We start from the raw sequence: 20,576 nt of genomic DNA on the forward strand, positions 1-20,576 counted from the left end.
AAAGAGATAGGTTCTGTTTTTGAATAAGCCGCTGACACAATAGGCCTAAATGGTGGATGTGATCTGTCCTTATGCACTTTAGGTATGCCAAATAAAACAGCCAATTTAGGATATTCAACCTGTATTTTTCTGTAAATGGAATGATTGATACTACCCTGACAAAACAGGTCAAATAGCTCAACATCCAACCTTTTGAAACTCTTCAGTACCTCAACACTAGATACTTGTCTGTAATTATTGACATCACTTAAGAGATCTTGAATAGCTTGTTCATAATCTACTGCCTTCATGATATCAATTGCTTTTTTTTTCAAGTACTTTTCCTTCTAAATTCATCATTTAGAACATGCCAAACTGCCAAATCATTGCAAATATATTTTAAATTGCGCATGTTCTAAATGATGAATTTAGAAGGAAAAGTACTTATAATCCTGTTCTAAATGCCACTTTACAAGTTTTTGGTAGGTTGTGTGAAGAGCAATTTGGAAATGTGCACCAGTGGGATTCTAGTTTTGTCAACCTTTCTCATGGTGAAAAAAATGCCTTATTTGATCTAGCGGGCAACAAAGAGCTGTGAGTGATGAAAGCTGACAAGGGTTGGGCAATTGTTATCATAAAGGCAGTAGATTATGAACAAGCTATTCAAGATCTGTTAAGTGATGTCAAAAATTACAGACAAGTATCTAGTTTTGATATACAGAAAAGTTTCAAAAGGGTGGCTGTTGAGCTATTTGACCTGTTTTGTCAGGGTAGTATCAGTCATTCCACTTACATACAGGTTGAATATCCTAAATTGGCTGTTTTATTTGGCATACCTAAAGTGCATAAGGACAGATCACATCCACCCTTTAGGCCTATTGTGTCAGCGGCTTATTCAAAAATTGAACCTATCTCTTTGTGGTTAGATCAGATGTTGAATCCGGTAGTTCAACATTCTTCGTCATTTTTACGTGATTCTTGACAGTTGCTTGAAATGTTGAATACTGTTAAGAGTATGGATGATCAGTGTTGTTTTGCATCTTTAGATGTTGTATACCTGTATACCAGTATTAACCAGGAAATTGGTTTAGAGTATCTCAGAGAGTATTTAACTGGTTATTCAGGTTTTGGTCATGATAAGTTTGACACTGTTTGTCAGATCATGGAATTAGTGTTAACTAATAATTTTTTCAAGTTTGGAGAAATATTCTTCCAACAGATCTCTGGGATAGCTATGGGATCAAGAGTTGCCACCTCCTTTGCCGATCTTGTGATGGCAATGTGGGAAAACAAGTTTTTGTTCCAACATGCTCTGGCTACTAATATTCTGATGTATAAATGTTACATTGACGATTTGTTTTTCATTTGGAGAGGTGATTTTTCCTCCTTTACAGTTTTCGTTTCCTATTTAAACACAAGTACTGCTTTTTTAAAATTTACTATAGGTGATTTTGGGCATGCCATTGATTTTCTTGACATCCATCTAGAGTTTGATCCCAATCAGAGTGAATTTTCTAGTAGGATTTTTAGGAAATCCACCTTCGTCAGTCAATATTTGCATAAGGACAGTCTGCACCGTATGCACACGAAAAAAGGTGTAGTAAAGGGGCAGTTTATACGTTTAAGTAGATTGACGAGCAATTTGGATATTTTCCTGGAAGAATCAGACAAGTTAAAAGGCTTTTTTATGATGAGGGGGTATGATGTTTGTTGGATTCAATGTATTGTACAAGAAGTTATGGAACTTAGGAACAATTCAGCTAGTCCCACTTTAAGTTCTGATAGAACTACCAAACCTTCTTCAGCTGAACCAACTCATAGAAGCATTTAAAATTCTCAAACAACCCGACAATGTCCCTGCACTGAAAAATATAATAATTCCTTACACCAATCTAGGCTGTCTTCGCTCATCAAACAGGCTACTTGTCCAAACAATCAAATCCTACAACTCAGGGGGTGATACTCTGTTTGCCAATGCCATTAGAAAATATGGAACTTCCTCCCCACCAACCTTACTCTTACTACCTCCTTAGTCCAATTCAAGAAGAGTCTAAAACTCCATTTTAAGTCACATTCATTTTCCCAATGCTCTAACCCAGATTTGCTCCTTTTCGTTAAACCAAGGTCATACTTTTCCTCTGGCTTATCCAAGTTCAAAAACTTTAACCTTTTATTCTCAAATGATCTAACTCTATATTTCCTTGACTTATTTCTGACCATAAATAGAAGCCCTTAACTCTTTTCTAAATGGACAACTTAGGGAAGGGGCCTGTAACCCCAAACAAGAACAATGAATAGAAACTAAACTCAAAATCAAAAAAATTGTCGTATTTTTAAGCTAGCATGTTTGAAAAATTTGTATGAAAACTTTCATATTTTGTGTTTGCTATAGCTAGGATGTTTTGTAGCAGTATTTAAATTGTTTTTTTCCTCTCATATGCTTTACTATATGTAACAATCAGTAAATGTGTCTATGTTGGAGCTTTTCTCCCCGGGCCAACGCTGAAAATGAGCATGTATCCAGTCGGACCATCCCGGTCAACAAATGTAAAATAAATAAATAAACAGTTCTTTCTTGTCCTTCTAGTTCTGTGACTGACAGTGACAACTTTAGACTAGCTTTTTCCATACCTATTTTCAACAATATGATGTTAGTTAGAAACATCATTTTAGAGAATTGGAAAGTGGTTTTGGGACATTCAGATTTAGCCAGTATTTTGGGTGTTAAACCCGTGTTTACATATAAAAGGGTCATGAATGTGAAAAGTATTCTTGAAAAAAATTCAAGTACCTATTCTAATAAAACAAGTGGGTTGTTTGGTACTTTTCCATGCGGCCATTGTAAACAGTGCAGACATATTGCCAGCACAAGTTCTACTGAGATTAAACATGCTAAGAAGAGCATTTGGGCATCAGGCCATTTCATAGGTTCATAGGTTCATAGGTTGATACTAGGCTATCTTCCCTAGGGCATTTACAAGCCTAGCCAGAGTGTGTTTGGCTTTCACTACCCTTCTTAGATTAGTTGACTATGCCTCTGTATAGTAGGTCACAGAAGATAGCCCATTTAAGGTTAGTTTACCATGCCTCTGTCTAGCAGTGACACAGAAGAGATCCCAGGGGTAAATTTACAATCTCCCATCCAAACATCAAGATTCTTCTTGAAGAGGGTCATTGAGGGGCTCTGTCTGACATGGATTGGGATTTTGTTCCAGAGTGAGGGGAGCCTCTGGGATATGAATCTGTCCCTCCAGCATGTTCTATTTATTTCTGTGCTGAGGTTTAAGTCACTGGAGCGTGTAGTTCTGATGGATTTGGATTTCTTGCAGTGGAGCATGTCCATTAATTCTGGGTTGGACATGGCTTTATACGTCAGGCACAGATCGCCTCTGAGTAGGCGGTAAGCAACTGAGTAGAGCTGGAGTTTCTTTAGCCTAACTGCGTAGGGCATCTGTTTGAGTCCCTTGATCCTCTTGGTGAGGTACTTTTGGGGTCTTTCTAGTTGTAGCAGGTGTCAGGTAAGGTACATCCCAAATGGGGCATTGTATTCGATTATGGGCCTGATGAGTGATGAGTAGAGGGGCACAATGACCTCTCTTGATCTAGATGTAAACCCCTCCGTGATAAGGTGGGCTATATAGAATGTCTTTCTAACCACTTTGGCAATGTGATTGTCAAAGGAGAGATTGCAATCTACTTGGGTCCCCAAATCCCTAATTACTTCTTCTGTACTTAATGGATTACCACCTATGTGGTAATTTGTGGGCACTTTGTTTTTCCCAAAGGGGATGACTATGCACATTTTGATTGTCAGTCCAATTGTGTAGTATATGCAGCTACATGTTACTCCTGTTCTTGTTTCTGTATTTGTAAAACCATCAGAAGTTTGAACAGGAGGATTTATGAACACATTTTGGCTATTAGGAACAAAGATTTTAATAATGCTCTAGCTAGGCATACAGCTAATTGTGCAAATTACAAAATGTTTTCGTTTTTTTGTGGTAGATCATGTTTCTCCAGGTATATTCTGTGGAGATTTCAAGACAGCACTCAAATGTAAAGAAAGTACATGTCAAATCTATTTGGGTGCGGATCAGTTTCCAAGTCTGAATGAGACAGTAAATATAAAGTGCTTTCTGCAAATGCTGAGGTTATGAAGTAAATAGTGAAGTATTTAAGACACACCCCCAGATTCATGAAGCTCGGCGCAAGGCCGGTGTAAGGCGTGTGCCGGCAGTGCAGTGTATAATCGGCGTAGCAACGCCACATGCATAGTAATGAGTGCGTGCCGCAACCACAACCACGTGCAGAGGGCACGTGCGCGAGCCCAAGTAGGATGCTCCCATAGGCGTGGCCAAGCCGGCAGGCGAGGAGCAACCTAAAGTGCTGACTGTCACAGGCCACCTGCAATAGTAACCGCACCAGCCAGTGTCCGTGGATAATGAAACGTACGCAGAGTATGCAACATAGTACCCGTCTACACAAAATGGAGAACCAAACATTAACCCACAAAGTCCAAATTGTACCCGTCCAAGGAACAAAGGATACACGTAATACCGTGTCCGTCATGCAATGCACTGTCAGTGGGCATACCCAGTGAAGGTGTACCACAGCATGTCAGCGCGCCGCACCTACACACAAGTAGCCCCATGGGCATGATCACCAGCAGTAGTGAGAGTACACAGCCGGGCAGCCATGTCTATATAACAACCAGAAGGAAACCAGATACCCTAAACACAGACAAACATGTGCATAGCAACATGTACTACACCCAGCAACGTACCCGTCACATACACATAGGATGGCGTATGCCAAAGCGGAATATCCAGAAGCAGAACCCATGCATGCAAATGTAATACACAACAGCCCCGTCATAGCACGTAACCCGCACCCATGTACGACCGTCCACCCAACCCAGCTAGCAGCCTTGCACAGCTGCACACCTACACACAGTGGGTATACCTCAAATGTAGTATGAAGTATTGTCCTAGGCAGTGCCACGCATGCAAATATGTACCCCACATGTCAACATCCCACCTCAGGTACTGATATCCAAATGGCTGCATGTGAATGTGTCGGCAGAATGCGTACATCCCGCATGTGGTACGGACCTGTCGAAACCCCATAGGCGTTCACACGCCACGGTGTCCATAACTGTACACATCTGGACAAAGTAGTATGTGCAGCCACTGTACCGATGATTAGCTATGCAGACATGTCAAACACAACACATAGGGCGGAACAACCGACCACCAAGCAGGACACCCCAACAGGGTGCCACATGCACAGAAGGTGAAGGTGGGACATCACACGTAGATAATAGTGGTGCCAGATGGCCAAACACCCACGGCCAATGCAAAGGATTGAATAACACGTATATGCCCGGATGAATGGGTATGTCATATCATGGGAATAGCCTAAGCTATCCAACATAATAGCCATGCGTACCAGATACAAACTGCCAGTAACACGCAGTAGTAATGCAGGAAGGCATACACGACTGTGGGAATATCACAGGACATATGGCACGTGCCAAGTGTCGACGCATGACACAAATGTCCAGGATGGGGCCCCCTGCAAAGAGGAACACGTGCCAACCCCACCCCCCACTGACGTATCGGCAGTGGAAACACAACCCAAACACACACCAACACCACCGTCCATCCCACGATAGCAACGGAGGCCGGTCAAAGACCACCATGATGTGTGCACAAACAGGGACACGTGTAACCGTCGCTCTGACAACCCCCCACAGGCCAACGAATAATAGTATGGACATATGCATGTAATGCTGCGAAGGATGTGTGGTAGTCCTCAGTATCACAGAGGTAGGTACACAGATACACTGTAATCAACCGTGACATATGTGCACTTTACACAGCATACCTGCAGGTAATACATAGTTCAATCATGTGCCACAGAAATATCCACGTACGAATGAGGACAGGGATAGACAAGTGTGAATGGGATAAACTATGAACATAGGTTCATAGGTTCATAGGTTCATAGTAGGCTATCCGCCCAAGGGCATCTATAAGCCTAGCCCATAGTTATGTGGCCTTTGCCACCCCTTCAGTTTGAAGAAAACTATGCCTATTATATTGCTGTACCTCTGTCAAGCAGTGACACTGAAGTAATCCCTGGGGTATATCTGCAATCTCCCATCCATTGGTCAAGATTCCTCTTGAACAAGGCCAGCGAGGTGCTCTGCCTCACATGTACCGGGATGTTGTTCCACAGCATAGTGAGTCTCTGGGTGATGAATCTGACCCTCCAGCACATTCTATTAATGACCGTGTCAAGGTTTAAGTCTCCCGCCCTTGTGGTTCTGAGGGATCTAGATTCTTTAGGTGAAGCATAGTCATCAAATCTGGGTTTGACATGGCCTTGTATGTCAGGCACAGGTCACCTCTGAGCAAGTGGTATGCGACTGAATAGAGCTGGAGTCCTTTCAGTCGGGCAGCATAAGACATATTCTTGAGACCCTGCATCCTTTTGGCGATGAACTGTTGGGGCCTTTCCAGCTGCTGCAGGTGTCGGGTCAGATACATTCCGAATGGGGCATTGTACTCAATCATAGGTCTAATGAGTGATGAGTACAGGGGGACGATGACCTCCCTTGATCTAGATGTGAATCCCTTCATGATCAGGTGGGCAATGTAGAAGGTCTACCTAACTACTTTAGCAATGTGAGTGTTGAATGAATGGTTACTGACAACCTGGGTCCCCAGATCCCTGGTAACTTCCTCTGTGTTCAGTGGATTGCCACCTATATGGTAGCTAGGGGTAACCTTGTTTTTCCCGAAGGGTATGACTATGCATTTCTTGGCGTTTAGCTGTAGGCCATGTCTCTGGCACCAGTTATCCATATCTGTGAGGCCCTTCTGAAGGATATCTGTGTCAGATGTGTTTCCGACTATGGCACCCAGTTCGCAGTCATCTGCAAACATTGTCAGCCATAACCCTCCTGTGTTTGCTTGTACTTCGGAAAAGTAGATGCCGAAAAAGAGTGGACCCAGGACTGAGCCCTGTGGGACACCACTTGTGACTGGCTTTGAGTCTGACATGGCGCCAGCAACTCTGACCGTGTGGGTTCTGTCACTTAGCCAGTTTGCAACCCATCTTGTGATGTATGGGTTTACATTCAAGCTGATGAGTTTTTCAATGATACCTGAGGGGGGTATTGTGTTGAAGGCCTTTGCCAGGTCGAGGTAGGCTGTATGGACTGCCTTACCCTCATCAATGGCCTTGGTGACTGTTCCGAAAAAGTCAACCAAGTTTAAAAGGCATGATCTGCCTTTGACCAAGCCAAACTGGGTTGGATCCAAAGTATGCAAGTTCCCTATGTCTTTATCTATGAGTTCCATTATGATCCTCTCCATGGCTTTGCAGATAAGGCTTGTCAAGCTAATGGGATGGTAATTACCAGGGTCAGTGGAGGCACCGCCCTTGTGAAGTGGGACTACAGTCGCCTTGCGCCACTACTTGGGTACGTATCCTGAGGTGAGGCTAAGATTAAACAGCTGTCCTAACTGCGGGTTTAATTCCTCATTGAGTTCGTGGAGTACACAGCCGGGGACACCATCTGGTCCCATGGATGCTGTGTTTACTGCCTTGGAGAGAGCAGTTCTCACCTGGGCGTTAGAGATGTTCTGGGGGCTACAATCCTCTGGTATAGATATCTCTCCATTTGGGGGGGGGGGAGTTTGCACTGAACCTGTCAGCCAGTATGTTGGCAATGTGTGTAGGTTCAGTAATCTTCACATCATTTTGAACTCATTCTGAGCATATCTGGGAGTGTCCTCCCAGGTGTCTAACATAGCTAAAGAAGGCCTTATGATTGTCTTTTGAGTCCTTGGTGATTTATCTCTCGAATTTGCCTTGGATGATTTTATGAGAGCTCGTAGTTCTTCACATATAATGAGCAAGGGTGTCTTACCTTTCAAGGATTCTGCTCTATCTTGTAGTAGCTTCCTCCTTTTGTTGTAGAGCTTGTTTATGGCTGGGGTCCACCAGACCGGACGCTTGCCTTTGGTACAAAGAGTCTCAGTTTTGTATGGGATTGCCTGATCCATGCAGTCCTGTAGGTGCTGGTAGAAGGCATATGTAAGTGATTCAGCGGTTTGAGTAATGTTTACCACTGGCTCAGGGGCCTTAAAGGAGACCACACTAGTGTTTAGAAGTGTGAAGTCGGCTTTTGAGAAAGGCATATGTATGGTAACCGGCACCACCCACAGCATTGTATGCCAATAGCAGAAGCTATTGTAGGTTGTCCAAACACACGTGTCCGTACACACGGAATATCATAGCAATAACCCACGCCCGGATGTGGGTAATGCTAGATATACCCATGGTAGATGTGGTGCGGTCCCGAGGCTGATGCCCGAGGGACCACACACATAGCTGGCCTTAGGCATAGGCCAACTAGGCAGCCGCCTAGGGCGCCGTTCTACTAGGGGCATTTTTCCAGTATTTATTTGGTGTAGGTAGACCAGGATGGGGGTAGCGGGTGATGTGGTGGGGGCACCATGGAGTCCTTTTGTCTAGGGCACCACTTGACCTAAGGCCGCTCCTGACCACACAAAGGCAACCGTGGGTAAATACAGCAGTACCCACACCCAGACGCGGGTCATTGCTAGTATGCCATATCATCTAGGGAAAGAAACCATATATTCCCAGACATAATGGCACAGCATAATGCCTGTCCGCCGCCCAACCGCAGACATACAGCACCCACGGCGGTGCGGACGTACTGTGCGAGATGTCCGTTACCAATGTAGACACTGTCTCGCTATGTGAAACAAAGTCAACATAGCGATTCAATACTAAACAGCGACGGAGAGCCCGATGTCCCCGTTGCTGAGCTGTTCAACCTGTTCCGCCATGTTAAATGTGTGTAGCAGAGCGGGACTGCCCCAAACTAAGCAACAGACATGTCCGTGGCTCAGTGAAAGCTGTCACGCAATGTTAAACCCATGTAATATAGCGAGACAGGTTATAAATACCGAGGTATAGTAATGGAAATAGGTCTGGTCGACCAGACCGTGTGCAATTACTATAACAAGATCTACAATGGGCACGCCGGCCAATCAGCGCACACGGTTAGGAATAATGGGTGATATGGTATCATAGACATGGACAAACCGTGCCCATGTGACTCGTCTGACATTCGTACACGGTCAGGGCAGTTCCGTACACTAGGCGGACAAGACCAAACCCAAAGCACCACAGGAACACCCTGACAATTGAAGGCCTGTATGCGTAGGGGATATAAGCCCCTGTGATCTGAATATCCCTGCGGTCACGACATATGCATCCTGGGCCATGAGCGGTAGGGAATAAGGAATGTTTAACATGTAGTACCGCACTTTTCCCAGCAGGAGAATGGATGCCTGTGACGTACGTGAGTGCGGGGGTGGTGGGGTGGGGGTATGTAAATTTAGCTAAGTACCATGGGTATGCATATAAATGAGACAGAACAGCTAACGTGTAGTGGTCACAGCAACCGGCAAATGTGAATGCAGTCCCGTTTGAATTACGACTATAGAACATATAAATGTGAACGTGTACGTAAAGCATCCATGCCGCAAAGACTGTTACATGTGTAAAGGTGAAAGTGTGTTCCGCACACGTCCGTCAACCAGATCAGAGATATGTTACCGGAACAGTCACAACTAATACAGACCACGTAACCACACAGACCCAGTAAACATATGTAACCAGAATACGGATATGCATGTGCGCCTGCGCGTAACCCACAATTAGGAAATGCAAGTGCGTGTGCGTGTGTGATCCGCTCACAGCAGGGAAAGTTAATGCTGTGTCCTCCACGTCAATTATACATGTCTCAAAACTGTCAGCCTCTGAAAGTATGGAATCGAACAATGCCATGTAAAGTACCGTTAGAAATAGTGAGAAACACATGCTATATGATAAGACAAACATAGAATGTGGATAGAATAACGTGTGTGTTAGTAGTATGGATTGACGACGGTTATGCATCTGTAACCCGACCCACTTGTCAGAAGGTGCCACCGTACGAATTGTGTTTAGTTGGCTCACACTTGTTGACCGGGCTAGGCTAGCTGGATATATGTCCAGTGTCAGCAGAGGCCCGTGGAGAAATGCTCCACACACAATAATAGCACAACATACCAAAGTACTCATATATGTAACCAAAAAAGAACAACAATAGAAAGTGTCCTGAAAGGACTGGTTACACACAGATCCCAGATGACAGAGAAATATATGGCCAGTGGAAGCACATCACAATTACGGGATCAGGTCCCTATAGAAGCAAGAAGGTCTCACATGACATGCCAGCGAATTGCCAGATAGACACAGGTCAATGTAACACACAGCAAGATTAAAGGCCATCCAGCCGTACACCATGCCAGAACCTGTACAGTGGAAAGGTATGGTATGGTAATAGATGTGTGTACACAGGTAATCCACAGACAGTAACAAAGCAAGGTATGAAACGAGGGGTTCACATGTATATATCTACACACAGCAGTCCGACGGCCCGTATGTATGACGCATGGACATAGATATGTCACTCGAAAACAAGATGTAAACAACTACAGTTTATTCCATATCATATTTATATAGTTATATACAGTCATATTTATATTTAACATTGTGACTCTTATTTACACTCATATTTATACAAAATATGCATTTAATTGTACTTATTTATTCAATGATTTAGAATCTAAATACAACAATTATACACATTAATATACATAATATCATTATCAACACACTACATTCTAAGGTTTACTCACAACAATTATCAATTATGTTTCAATATACTGATTGTATTGACCAATATTGTATTTATATTAACACATTTTGTTGTATTAATGTTTCCATTAAGTAATGTATGCAACACTGATTTTTATATGTCACTTTATCTTTAAGACTTGGAGCACTGTCCACTTAACTATGAGCAAGTTTATTGATTAATTGTCTTTAAACTGACTCTGAAGGAAGTATATAAGGGACGACTATCTAATGTATTTCGTACTCTGACGATGCCCCATGTTAGTGGGTGAAAGCACTCAGTATCTTTGGACTGTGGAGTGTATCGTTTTTGTCATCGTCTGTTTTGGTCTGGTTTATGTTCATTAATGTCTTTTATGAAGATGACCAGGACTCAAGGTTTGCTGTATTTCTGCTTACTGGCACATGGATATAGATATGCCAAGTAATACATAATATGGGTAGTCAAACAGGCATCCGCGAATGGGGAACATACAGCATCAGTCAAAACCACTGGCCAGATGGTGACAGTCCAACAAGTTCTACACTTTACATATGCACACTGGTGTCCATTGTAGGACTCCAAAAATTGCTCCGTTCGCAATATCAACCAGCTGCGATCGACCCAGAAGAAATGACAGCCGTGACTACGGCACAGCTAGACATATGCACCAGCAGCGTGTTTAAGGTTGATGACAAGTGTCCATGAAATGCAGGACATATGAACAGAAATCCCCAGATTGTCGAGTCCATAGAAGTGCGTCCACATCCCAGTCCCGCACACATGAAGGATGTGCAAAGTGTACCATCGAGGGTTGCAGCCATGGGATCCTGGGTATGCAGAAATGGGGCTCGGTGTTGTTTGGCAGATAATCCGTTGGCCCGCCCCGTGGGAGGGATGTGGGTATAGCACATGCCTTACTCCCCACTAATGATGCAAAGCATCCACCGGATAATGCTAAAAGCAGGTGTGAAATGTGTACAGCCCTATATCAGTGTCCAGTAGGCAATTCCCATGGATGGACAAGCGTACGACCAAGATGGCACCCATAACTGGAAACCTGGCGGAATTACACAGCTGCAGTAAGGCATAGCACAAGAAATACAGATAGGGACTACATTAGACATTCCCCATAAAAAGTCAGACTGTCGTGCGAATACCGGCGTACACAGCTCTCAATCTGCCATCACCAAAATGGGGATCACTCGCTTCCATAATGCGGAACAAATGGGCGACCTGTGGAACACATACTAATGGCTCACTAACAACTTCAACTAGGAAGGTCATAGGATGGTTAAACTGTGGCATTCCCACTTATAAAGAAGATCCTTTAATGAATTAATATGATTAATGTCAATTGACCATGGAATACACCTAATCAACATAAAATAACCGCTGGCACCTTATGGCACACAATCCAAAAAACACATAGGTAGATGAAACAGTCAACGTAGAAATTGTCCAGGACAGTGCCCAAATGGTATAAAAAGGTTCCTTTATATACAAGTAAGCGCTTTCACCCGTAGGCTCCTTCAGACTTACACATAACATAAAAGCATTCAGGCTTTAAATATCCCTCCTTACACTTTCATTGGTCAATTTCTCATCAAACAATGAACAATTAACCCCAGCATATAAAGCACAGACGCAATGTTAAATACATATATTAACATCTTTAAAAACATCTTATTAAAACATGTATTATATTATATTGTACTATGCCTAATTCTCATCAATTATAAATCTAACAATATATATAGAAAATATGTATATTATATCAATGTAAAACAGTGGTAAACAACTGAAAGAGTGGACTAATAGGTGTTAAATGTATAGCTGTACCTAAACTACATTCCTGTTATTTGGGTTTAAGCCACCTGCTACTCAAAAGAGGCTTAATCTGTGCTTCATCATTCAGCCCTGGTGTTTGGTCAGCTCTCCACCTAATAATCCATCTCAATCCGCATTCTAAAGTATAGTTGATAAGGTCCCCCCCCTCTGGGATTAAAATCTAGCCTTTGTAAAACACTGAATGTAAAAGTATGCCTTGGGATGTGCTCATTGGCAGCCGTAGGCATAGGCCAACCTGGCGGCTGCCTAGGGCACCGCACTAGCAGGGACACCTTTCTAGTAGTTATGTCATGTAGGTACACCAGGATGGGGGCACCATGTGTTGTGGTGGTGGGCGCCATGAAGCCCTATCGCCTAGGGCAGTGGTTGATCTAAGGCCGCTGCCGTAGGAGGGGTAGTACGGTCTGCAGGTATGTGCTGAAGTGCACATGAAACAGCGGTCTACAAGGATTACCCATAGTGGCGACACCTGCACAGACGGCTATAGCGGGACATACACACGACCATGCACACAGCTCAGATAGACATACACACACCATAAACAGGCAATGATACACAAGGTTTATGGCATGTACGGGTACAGTGTCAGTACAGCAAGGATAGCTGTCTGCCACGATATCCAGCAGATGTCTCTAGGGCGTGCCGGAATACGGAAGTTGCATGGACAATGAGTGGATATGCATCGTACCACAGTTCTATGTGTCAGCCATGCAAATATGCGATACATGGGACAGACAGCTGTCCATGCAAGAGCAGCGCTATGGGCATAACATAAGTATGTATATATACATCGAGAGAGATACAGATGGACACATGTGGCAAGGTCGGGAGTGTAACGTACACAGCACCACCCCACCACACCACAGCAGGGCGCACGTGGAGAACACGCTACGGAGGTTGCCAACCACAGCAGGCACACAGGCAGTCCACGAGCTGCGTCTCACCATCCACAAACACAGAGATGTCGGCAGGATATAAGTGTTCTGCAGAACCTCTAAAGCCATAACCTATGAACCCATGCGGCTGGGAGCATAGACACACACACAGCTGGCAGGCATGGGGATTGACCTTACCCCCACCTACCCAACCGCACAACAGTATGACACAGGTATGGAATGCGCTACATGGACCACTGAACACAGCACCGTCAGAGGCACACGTCTAGGTGGGTGACAACATCCGTAAAGGAATTGACGCCGATAGCCAAGGTATGTGTTGCGAAGCGTCTAAAAGAACTACTCTCTCCAGAGGCAGCTGTAAACACACACACACACACACACACCCCACACACACACGGGGAAGGCCCGGGAGTTGAACCTATGCTTACCTACATGAACACACTACAGCATGATGCATTTACAGAACCCGCTACCGAGATTATTGAGCACAGTGCTGTCAGAGGCATACTTCTAGGCGGGTGACATCATCCGTAAAGGAATAGATGCCAATAGCCAAGGTATGTGTTGTGAAGTGACTAAAGGAACTACTCTCTCCAAGGGCAGCTGGAAACACACACACACACACCTCACACACACGGGGAAGGGCCGGGAGTTGAACCTACGCCTACCTACATGAACACACTACAGCATGATGCATTTACAGAATGCGCTACCGAGATTACTGAGCGCAGCGCTGTCAGAGGCATACTTCTAGGCGGGTGACATCATCCGTAAAGGAATAGATGCCAATAGCCAAGGTATGTGTTGCGGGCGACTAAAGGAACTACTCTCCAAGGGCAGCTGGAAACACACACACACACACACACACACACCTCACACACACACGGGGAATGGCCGGGAGTTGAACCTACGCCTACCTACATGAACACACTACAGCATGATGCATTGACAGAACTCGCTACCGAGATTACTGAGCACAGTGCTGTCAGAGGCATACTTCTAGGCGGGTGACATCATCCGTAAAAGAATAGCTGACAATAGCCAAGGTATGTGTTGCGAAGTGACTAAAGGAACTACTCTCTGCAGAGGCAGCTGGAAACACACACACACACACCCCACACACACACCGGGAAGGGCCGGGAGTTGAACCTATGCCTACCTACATGAACACACTACAGCATGATGCATTTACAAAACACGCTACCGAGATTACTGAGCACAGCGCTGAGGCATACTTCTAGGCGGGTGACATCATCCGTAAAGGAATAGATGCCAATAGCCAAGGTATGTGTTGCGAAGCGACTAAAGGAACTACTCTCTCCAAGGGCAGCTGGAAACACACACACACACACCTCACACACACACGGGGAAGGGCCGGGAGTTGAACCTACGCCTACCTACATGAACACACTACAGCATGATGCATTTACAGAACATGCTACCGAGATTACTGAGCACAGCGCTGTCAGAGACATACTTCTAGGCGGGTGACATCATCCGTAAAAGAATCGGTGCCAATAGCCAAGGTATGTATTGCGAAGTGACTAAAGGAACTACTCTCTCCAAGGGCTGCTGGAAACACATACACACACACACCTCACACACACACGGGGAAGGGCCGGGAGTTGAACCTACGCTTACCTACATGAACACACTACAGCATGATGCATTTACAGAACGTGCTACCGAGATTACTGAGCACAGCACTGTCAGGAGGCATACCCCTAGGTGGGTGATATCATCTGCAGAGGCAAGGCAGCCGATAGGGAATGAAGACAGAGTGCGCAGTCACACAGCATGTTACCTTCCCAAGGTGGCGTGCAGTAACACGGTAGTGCACTCGGGAATACCAACTACACGGGCACAACATCACGACATGGATACGGGATGCACCACAGACAGTATACCCTATGAGAGAGCAACCGGTGCATGATGTAGGCAGCCATTGTGGCATACCAACCACATATGACTCACCTGGGCGGCCACCATGGCTATGCAGGATGTCATTGGCCATGGCTACACGCCTAGTAGCAGACATCGGTGCCGACTGTACTGTGTACCCCGAATGGCGTACTGGGCATGCCCTCACACCTAGCGGCGAAGAAACATACATGCACACGGGTATCATCACAGATGGGCGGCGTGCACTGTACTGTGTGTCCATCTACACAGCTGCTTACTGGGCATGCTCACACTTAGAATCTGCAGAGTGCAGACATGCATACACATGGGGTGGAATCATGGAAGGGCAGAGTGTGGACCGTCGTGTGTGTCCACCCACACAACAGCAACCCGGCATGCTCACACACGTGGCGGTTGCAGGGAAACATACATGCACACGGGTATCAACACAGATGGGCGGTGTGCACTGTACTGTGTGTCCATCTACACAGCTGCTTACTGGGCATGCTCACACACTTAGAATCTGCAGAGTGCAGACATGCATACACATGGGGTGGAATCATAGAAGGGCAGAGTGTGGACCGTCGTGTGTCCACCACACAACAGCAACCGGCATGCTCACACGTGGCGGTTGCAAAGGGAAACATACATGTACGGGTATCAACACAGGCGGGCGGTGTGCACTGTACTGTGTGTCCATCTACACAGCTGCTTACTGGGCATGCTCACACACTTAGAATCTGCAGAGTGCAGACATGCATACACATGGGGTGGAATCATGGAAGGGCAGAGTGTGGACCGTCGTGTGTGTCCACCCACACAACAGCAACCCGGGCATGCTCACACACGTGGCGGTTGCAAAGGGGAAACATATATGCATACAGGGTATCAACACAGACGGGCGTGGTGTGCACTGTACTGTGTGTCCATCTATACAGCTGCTTACTGGGCATGCTCACACACTTAGAATCTGCAGAGTGCAGACATGCATACACATGGGGTGGAATCATGGAAGGGCAGAGTGTGGACCGTCGTGTGTGTCCACCCACACAACAGCAACCCGGGCATGCTCACACACGTGGCGGTTGCAAAGGGGAGACATACATGCACACGGGGTATCAACACAGACGGGCGTGGTGTGCACTGTACTGTGTGTCCATCTACACAGCTGCTTACTGGGCATGCTCACACACTTAGAATCTGCAGAGTGCAGACATGCATACACATGGGGTGGAATCATGGAAGGGCAGAGTGTGGACTGTCGTGTGTATCCATCCACACAACAGCAACCCGGGCATGCTCACACACTTGGCGGTTGCAAAGGGGAAACATACATGCACATGGGGTATCAACACAGACGTGCGTGGTGTGCACTGTACTGTGTCTCCATCTACACAGCTGTTTACTGGGCATGCTCACACACTTAGAATTTGCAGAGTGCAGACATGCATACACATGGGGTGGAATCATGGAAGGGCAGACTGTGGACCGTTGTGTGTGTCCACCCACACAACAATAACCCGGGCATGCTCACACACTTAGTATGTGCTACGCGCCGTCCGGCATGCAGACGGAGTGCACACACCGCAAGTCACGGCCAGGTAAACCCATACACACACACAGGGTGGACACACATGCAGTTACAAGTACACACACAGATGACATCACAGGTATCATGGGTGCAGGCTGAACATGTACACACTGCAGTGAACACTGTAGCTGCCATGCCAGCACCATGTCATCGGTGCAGCAGTATGCCTCACGGTCCAGCAACAGCATGTGACATATGTCCACAGGTCTATATTGCGGTGTACGCCCGTCATGCAGAGTACACATGTACTATTAATGATCCCACAGGTGTGATGTAGTCCGCCCATGTCGGTATACATGGACAGGCGTGCTCCGCACATACCACGGGCCTGACACTGATATGACACATGACTGCAGCTGTACCACAGTGAAACAAAGTCCGGATATGTCATATATGTGATTGCCTGGCTGTGTGCATGGACTGCACGCAGGACACATACGAAGCCTGTTTTGTACCACATGCATAACACTGGCGTACACGGTAATACACACAGGAATGGAAGGTGGACACATGTCTGTGGTATGCTCCCCCTACAGGGTGTAGCGGTGTTGACTGGGACACATACCCTTGTACAGTTTGCCTGTGACAGCTGTGATACCATACCACAGTCCATGTTCCATGTATGTCGACACACATGTCACAACATAGCAATGCATACACACATGGCAACAGGGGATACATGTGACACGTGTACTGTGCATGGTGCAGCCATGCATGAGCAGTGTCCGATGTCCATAACACAGTTGCAACCCCCTACCACATGCATACCCATGATGGGGGCCATCATATGATGGCATAGTAACAGCACGCATGGCGGTATGTGTGTACATCATGTGTTTAAACACCTGTCCACATGCATGTGTGCAGGTGGTGGTCACATGACAGTGCTGCCATAATGCATACCCATCGGTCAGGTGTCATCGACCGTATGTCACATGGCCACTGTAACCCCTACCACCTCCCAAGTGCATATATCGGCACAGCTGCCGGATACAGTGTTGGTACGCATGATGCACTACATACCGCTGCACGCCTGCACATATCCCATATAGCGGGTGTGGCATTCCCAGCACCGACATGTGTGCAGGAATGTGTGCCCATATATGCCACAGATCGGGGGGACTATGTGCCACGTGCCACACATCACTGTACACCATGGTAGAGATCTGTACATACCTCAGTGTGGGGTGCATGGATGTGGATGGTGCAGTACATGCAACACGCCGTCCTCCGTAGACATGTGTGGTCACCACCATGTCAGTGTGTCAACATGTGTGTATGTCTGCTGCCTGTTGTGAGGGTGTATGCAGATATAGTGTTGTGAATGGACACTAACCACACAGGGTGACCATCCCGTACTGGTGCTGCATTGTACAACCCTGTCAATGCCATACTTGTGAGCCATACTGGCCACCTGTGCAAGACCGCCCCCTGTGACATGGCGTGTGTGTGCATTGTATTGTGAGGGTGCTGACCACACAGGCAGGTGTCCCCATCTGCACACAATGGGGTGTGTGCCATAGTGGTATACACCCCGCGATTGCGGACATATTCCTGTACCGGTACAGAATCCTACTGCTGCACAATGTACACCACAGCTGACAGGTGACACCTGCGGTCAGTCGCCAGCACGCTGTGTACGACACCTGCAGAATGTCACCATACCTGTACTGTGTCATGCCATGTATGTGATGTCTCTGTCCACCATAGCCTGTGGCACTGACCACAGGCGTCAGGTGCAGTATATGTGTGGACATGTGCATCATGTACCGTGTAAACAACGTTACACTATATCTGGCTCCGTGCTCCACAGGTTTACATGTAGAACTTCTCTACTTGCAATCTAAACTGTCTGTTCTCTATCACAAAAGCTCAGCACCTGCTCCCACAGTATTCCTACATAGGTAAAGTACATGTATACTAGACGAAGTACTACACTAGCCTAGAATCCTCTTGAGTACCCACTTCCCTATAGGTCCCTTCTGACCCAGTTACACAGCAAATGCATTCACGTTCTCTGGCATGTCGAAGGGTCAATTGCTAGCGACCTCTCCTGTTCAGATGGTGGATCTGGGCATCCTGAGGCAATGTTACAGGTGCCTCATGGACACGGACAAGCCGCACCTCCCCCACTAAACATAATACATGTGAGAGATGCAACTATGTAGCCAGACAGGGGGCTGAGCTCTCTCAAACCACGACTGGCAAGACCAAACGGGAGGGGAAGGACACCACGCACACCACAACCCAGTGTCACATGGAACTATCACAAATGCTAAACAAACACATGAACACACAAAGACATACTCGGAGGCACTGTTAAAACATGTAACAAACCTAACGCCTCCGAAGCAGACACCCAAGCAACTGCCTCCACAAGACATAGGACATGCAACACATAGTTCTCAATCTCAGTGTGCTAAACAGTCACAGCCCTTAAGGCCACACACAATGCCAGACACACTTGTAATAGGTGACGCCATAGTCAGACACACCAACGTCCCACCCACCAGACTGAACAAGGGAATGATCACAGTAGGCTGCCTGTCGGGCGCTGGAATCCGCAACATAACACACGCACTCAGGTCACTCCGCAGCATGTACAAGTATGACGTGGTCATTGTCCATGCTGGTGTCAACGACCGGAGACATACCACCCTGGGATACATGAAAGGAGACATAGAGGGGCTCTCAGATTGTGTAGCCCAGGCCAGCATGACCCTGACCCTGAGCAGTATCCCACCCTCATCAAGTATGATGCCACAATACTGGCTCCGAATGATCACCCTTGATAATTGGCCTGATTACCGGTGTCAGTCTGAGGGGATCCAATTTCCTCTTGCCTGGGATGACATGCTTGACATGACATGCCCCTTTGCAAGGGATGGCTTGCACCTGTCGCCCCTGGTCTTCAAGAGTTTGGCAAAGGCTCCTGCCACCCCCACAGTGCCCACTGCAGGCAAGGCTGAAATGATAAACCTACCGCCCTAGACTACAAACCTGGAAAAAACTAAGGGTAATACTGCTCAGTGCCAGTAGTCTACGCCCAAGCTGCACGCCCTCAAAAGCCCTCCTCAGTATGGAGGACATCGATGTCAGTGCTGTGACTGAAACCTTGTTCAGGGCTCCTGAGAGCATCCCAGCACTATCAGGTCATACCTCATATCACGCGTTCATGACCCTAACCCGGACCGAACACAGAAGGAGGGGGAGTCTCCATTTCCATGAAGGATACCCACACCTCCAGGTTGGCAGAAATGCACGTAGCAGCGGGGACCATTCAGGTGCAATTAACCATGGGTAGGACTGCCCTACAGTTTGTTGCATGCTACAGACCACCCTCGCAAACCCAGGATACCCGCACAGCCTTCCTGAAGACACTGGGGAGTATGAATGCTCTCACAACACCATCATAATGGGTGACATCAATCACCCACACATAGACCGGGAAATTACCCAGGACACAACACCCTACACCAAAGGTTCCAGATGTTCATACACCCGAATGCTGTGGAACAACTATGCACCATACCCACAAGGGGAGGAACTATACTAGTCCTGATCATCACACATGGGGACGACATGCTCC

This window comes from Protopterus annectens, chromosome 8.part0 (assembly GCF_019279795.1).
Source record: "Protopterus annectens isolate FY-2018-M chromosome 8.part0, PAN1.0, whole genome shotgun sequence".
NCBI lineage: Eukaryota > Metazoa > Chordata > Ceratodontiformes > Protopteridae > Protopterus > Protopterus annectens.